Source organism: Medicago sativa, chromosome 5 (assembly GCF_051527215.1).
Source record: "Medicago sativa cultivar Bolivia chromosome 5, Bolivia_mono, whole genome shotgun sequence".
NCBI lineage: Eukaryota > Viridiplantae > Streptophyta > Magnoliopsida > Fabales > Fabaceae > Medicago > Medicago sativa.
Window position 1 is genome coordinate 30,175,384 of NC_140753.1, and position 6,000 is coordinate 30,181,383.

A 6,000-nucleotide genomic window follows, 5' to 3' on the forward strand; every position below is an offset into this window, starting at 1 on the left:
TTGTGTGTGACCCTATAGGTTCTCATAACGTTGGCAATAATATTAAATCACATATTTAATATTATAAACAGTAAGCGGTATCTAGCAACACATCACTGCTACCCAAGTGACGAGAATGTCATGTGATCTGACGAAACCTTTCTGTGATAATGATCATGTGTATAATTACCCTTTTGCCCTCATGTCTATATTGAACACAAGGCATAGACTGTGTCATCCTTGTCTAGTTCAATATTGGGCCCGTAGACATTTCTCCTGTTATGTAGGAGGGACAAATTCCATCTAGGTCACTCATGTCCCTCAGCATGATTCATGGAGTACCCATCAACCAACTTTATAGTTATCCTGTTACGGACAACGTTTGAATGGTGACAAAGCACTCGACTCCAACATCTAGGGTACATAGTGGTTTCAGGTCGAAGGGTGGAATACACCACTATCACTATGAGAATATCTTATGACACTTTTCATAACTTTTACTATGTAGTATTCTCATAGCGGGTCAATCCAATATAAATATTACTCCTAATATTTATATCTATGTGAAGACTTGATAACTCTTTTATCCATGATCTGTGAGATGTGATCATCAGTCTACCCACATAATAGTCTCTATGCTTTAATGATATCCCACTTCTCAATAAAGCTTGACTACGGATACTTTAAGAATAGTTTCCTTATGTTTAACGGGGTCTCACAATTAAATTATACTTAATGTTCCATTAAACGGACTAACTATTCTAGGGACTTTATTATTTTGAAACAGAACAAAATCAATAAAGAAATGCCTTATTATTATATATTCACAATATATACTTATATCAATATCATGATACAAAGCCAAACCCAATCAACATAGATTGGCTATTAGGGCTTACTCCAACAATCTCCCACTAGCACTAAAAGCCAATCAAATATTAACTCAATATCTATTGCTCAAGTGTTAGCATCAAGCACACTCTGGGCATGATACCATTCTAGTAGATAAGGAACCCTTTCCTATGTTGGTAGGCTACATTACTTTCAATTTACACTTTCGATTTTCCATCGAAAAGAAATTGAAGTGTCAAAGTATACATTTGGATCATTGGTGAGATCAAGTTTTCATTGCTTGCAGGATTTAAACCAATTTTACCTCAGACGAGATCAATGGAATCCGCAACGCAAGAAACACATGTTTTCACTCAGTTATGAGCTAAACAATCCAAATCATATATATTTGACATCTGTAATAGAAACAACAACTATTTGAAGCTTGTACTTTTACAAATTTCATAGTTGATATCCTAGCATAACATTTATTCCAAATTACGATCTGGATATACTGTACACCCATATGAAAGTCAACACCATTGTAACTCATTTACAGTGTTTCTTTCATCCGTGTTCAAGAAACAATCCAATGTCCTTTAAGACATCCAAGGATATTTTGAAGGTATTCTAGTGTCGAACACTATAATCAATTTTGGTACGTATTAGAAATAATTTTCTAATCATGTCTTACATGTGTAGATAAATTGTTTTGGTGACTAGTATGTCATCTACATACTCTACCAAACTAATATCAATGCTCCCACTAATCTTCTTATGTGCACAAGATTTCTTTATTAATAAAAGTTTTCATAAAAACTCATTAATAAAATAAAAACTCAACTTCGAGAAGTTTTCTCTAATTCATAAATGAATTTTATAATACATCTACCTTTCTAGTATCCTTTGGATTAACGAAATCCTACATATATCAAATACATATATAAGGTTATTCCAATTAAGGAATACAACCTCGTTATCCATCTTCTAGAACATGTATTATACAACAATGGGAATTGGGATCGTTAGATTTAAGCATTACGATGATGGAATGGTTTCGTCATGATATGCATCATGAATTGCATGACACCTTGTACAATCAATCGCATCTTAAAGGTATTCATAATACCATCCATGTCAATTTTCTATAAGAAAACTCACATTCATCTTATGAGTCATACTCATTTGGATGATATAACCAGTATCCATATATGGTTTGTGTACATGGATTCTTTATAAGATCCCATGGCATCTAGCCACTTCTCAAAATCAGGCCATTTACGACCTTCTAGTAAGTCAGGTGCTCATCTTCCATGAGCATCATATCACCTTATTGAGTCATGACAAAAATCATGTTTCTCATCCTAGTGTTATGACATATTAGACTCATCTAGATCATGTGCTACTCGAACTACCAATTTACCAACAACCCTTTGTTGAATCAGTTCATGTTCCATTCTTAGAGAAACATGTATTTTGTGGTACTTGACTTAATTCAAGTTCTACATCACTCCCACTAGCTCTTGCAAAGCTATAATCCTCAAAAGGAATACTCCAGTTCTAGCGACAAACAACTTTTGTCAAGGAAGAAGATGTAGAAATAGTATCCTCTAGTTTCCTAATGGAACCTCCACAAGTATACATTCATTTAATTTGAAGTTTAGTTTATCTAGTAAACCATATAACCTCAAATGATCATAAAGTCAAAAATAGGTACTCTTACCTCCATATCTAATATGGTGTCTTTATGATTACTCAATTAGAACTTGTTGTGGGTGAAGAATAACTGTAATTTAATTAATTTCAAGAGTCTTTGAGTTATATCAAATTATTTTAGATCGAGTCATGTCAAACATGAAGTGATATAAATAATCATTATACTCATTAATCAAGCATTTACCATCACGACTTACTCGTATAGTCTTTATACTTTTCAAATTTATTCCTTTTACTTCATTGTTAAAATCTTTGAACAATTTCAAAGTTTTCTTGAATCGTGTCAAATACACTTTACTTATCTACTAAATGATTTAGTAATGTTAGATGAAGTAATAGAAACAATATCTAGCAAATATGTTTAGTTCTCCATATACATCTCATATGTATATAAACTCAAATAAATTATGTGCCCTTTCACCTTTGTTGGTGACCGGTATACTAATTATTTTGAAAAGTGGGGATCACATCCTTCAAATGATATAAAATCAAATGAGTCCAATAGTCCATATCCATGGATTTTTGGAAATGTGAATCTCACTTGTTTGTACTAAACAGTGTGCCAATGATATACAAAAGGTTCTAATCTCATTTGATCCTTTTCTCATAAGTTATAGACCAGCTTATCAAGATCATGAAACTCAAATCCATTACTTGATTAGCATACTTATATAGAAAACATAATTTGCATAATAGGACAACGTTTGCCTATTATTCAACTACACAATCATTCTCTTGTCAATACAAGATTTATGAGTTAATGCTTCTATTTTATATGGAATTTAATAACAATTATTTAGTTCCATATCAAGTTAAATTTAAGTCCAAGCATTAGCTCCTATGTCAATGAAACAATTTGTTTCATTCTAGACGTAAGTGGACTTCACTTATAGTGAATGTATCGCTTCTTTAAAACACTCTATATTTCAACAAATATGAGATTAATCATCAAGTATCATATACTTATGATGCAGAAGTAGAAATTTAACTTTCTATAACTATATGGGTAAATAAGAAGTCATACTTCTTTCTATTATTTTGACTCTTTCAAAACTACGAGCAATTTTGTTTTCAACTTTTGATATAATTTCTTCCCTTTTTACCAACCGTGTTTAAACTTTCAAGGTAGAGAAACAAAGTTTGAATTTTATTCTTATTTGTGTCCATCTACTTGATAGGCTTAAACTTTTATCTTATCCTGTAGTTATAACATTGAGGTTAATGATCATATCATTATCCATCGTCGTTACCACTATGAGATATCTTATATCTACTCATTCGACCTGATGCTTCTGGCAAGCATTCTTTTCGAATTTAGGTATAGAAAGTTGCTAGGAAATGGTTGCTCGAGATTATTCAGTTTTTCTTATTCTTAAGAACAATTCTTAATTTTGTACCAATTCAGAAACTCTTTTCTGAAGATTTTGTTCTTCATAAGAACATTTAACAGTATAATAAAAATGTATATGCCGAAGAAATTCTAAATACAGAAGATAAATAAAATAAATGTATCATGATTGAAAAACATATTTAATTAGGTCTTTAATTAAATATGCTCCCACTATTTTACTCAAAACAAATGACCTTCAACATTTGAATCGGAAAATCTCATTGGAATCCATATTTCAATAAATGTATCATGATTTTCTAGTGGGTTGAAATCCATATTTCACCTTGCTTTAAGTCAACGGGGGCTGTACTCAAAACTCAGTTATTTAGGTAGGAACTCCTTCCAATTGTATCTCATACAACTTTCAAATCATTTGAGTGAATAACTCCTTACTCTAATCTATCATATAGATGTTCCCAAACATTGCTTCTAAATTTATTTTAATCTCATTAAAATTAATTTAGTTAAGTTAAACCTAAAAGAATAACACTTGGGTAAATTGGATTACCGCACCGCAACTTACTAGTATAAAATATGCGCTTCACGGAGGCAAAACCCACATATTCGATATTAGTCTTGAAGGGTGTTAAACTTTTGGAAAGCATCAAACATAATATTTCATTTGAAGTAAATATATATTTTAATCTTATTAAAATAATCTAGTTAAGTTAGATCCAAAATAACAGTCGGTAAATGGAATTACCGCACCACAACTTACTAGTATAGAAAGTGCACCTCGCGGAGGCGAAACCTACACATTTCGATATTAGTCTTGAAGTGTGTTATACTTTGGAAAACAATTTACTTCATATTCTATTTGAAGGATTTTTATTTAGTCTAATCTCATTGACATGTGTATCTCATACATGCGTATTTAAAGATGCATGACATTCATGCTCATAGAAAGCAAGTATATAAAACATTTAAAACATACATGCTAACATACATCTAAAACATGTTAAGCATACATCTAAAACATGTTAAGCATACATCTCATACATGCGCTAACTAAACATACATTTCATGCATCACATACATAAAATAAATTAGGTAGTATGGTTATGACCTCCTAACGCGTAAGAATTAAATAAACTACTTTATTACAATTCTTTGACCCACGAGCAAGCTTCTTTGACCCACGAGCAAGCTTCAAAAGATTATCCGTCAAAGTCATCTTTTGGCGTTGTCTTCTCTTCAACTTGAGCATTTACATTATTTAATTCTTAAATAAAATAAATAAAAGCAAACCACGACACGCAGGTCGTATTTAAATAAAACAAATCACGACACGCAGGCCGTATTTAAATAAGCTAAATCAACGCCAAAAACTAAGGTCATAACCATATACCATTCACCATTAAAATTAATAATAAATAATAATAACCATTTATTACTATTTAAATATTAAACAATAATAATGATTTAATTTGAAGTACATACATACATACAGGTTGTTGCTATCAGCGTGTGGTAGTTCAAGTGTGTATGCACTTATCAATCAATTTGTTTGAATTCAAGTCAAAATAGAATACTGTTTAAATGGGATCAAATCCGGAATGCAGATATTGCGTTCACGTTAAACTGATTTGCATCCAAATATTTTTCGAATCAATTTTATTTAATTTTTGAATCAAATTCAAAAACTAGATAGAGATAAAAGTGATATCAAATAAATGTCTTCAAATAAATTTGGAAAGAATCAATTTTGTTCTTGTTTCAGTTTCAAAGCCAATAAAAGAGAGAACAAAAAATATAGTTCTTAATTTGAAAATATCCACCATATCGGTTTGACTATCAAAAACCAATATCATGAGATTCTATTCAAACAATTTGAATCAAAACAGTCGGAACTCGGAAGCCCCTTTTATGAAAACATGAACTATTCAAAAGGACCAATTAACCGTGTCAATTCTATTCCCAACGTCTTGGCAAACATATCACATATGTATTATCCAAACAAAAGGAACCGATTTGCTTCCATACATATCATATATGTATTTTCCTCTTGAATCAAAACAAATTGATCACTTAAACATATATAAATTTGCTTTTTGAAACTTTTCAAATCACTTACTCTTAAAGCT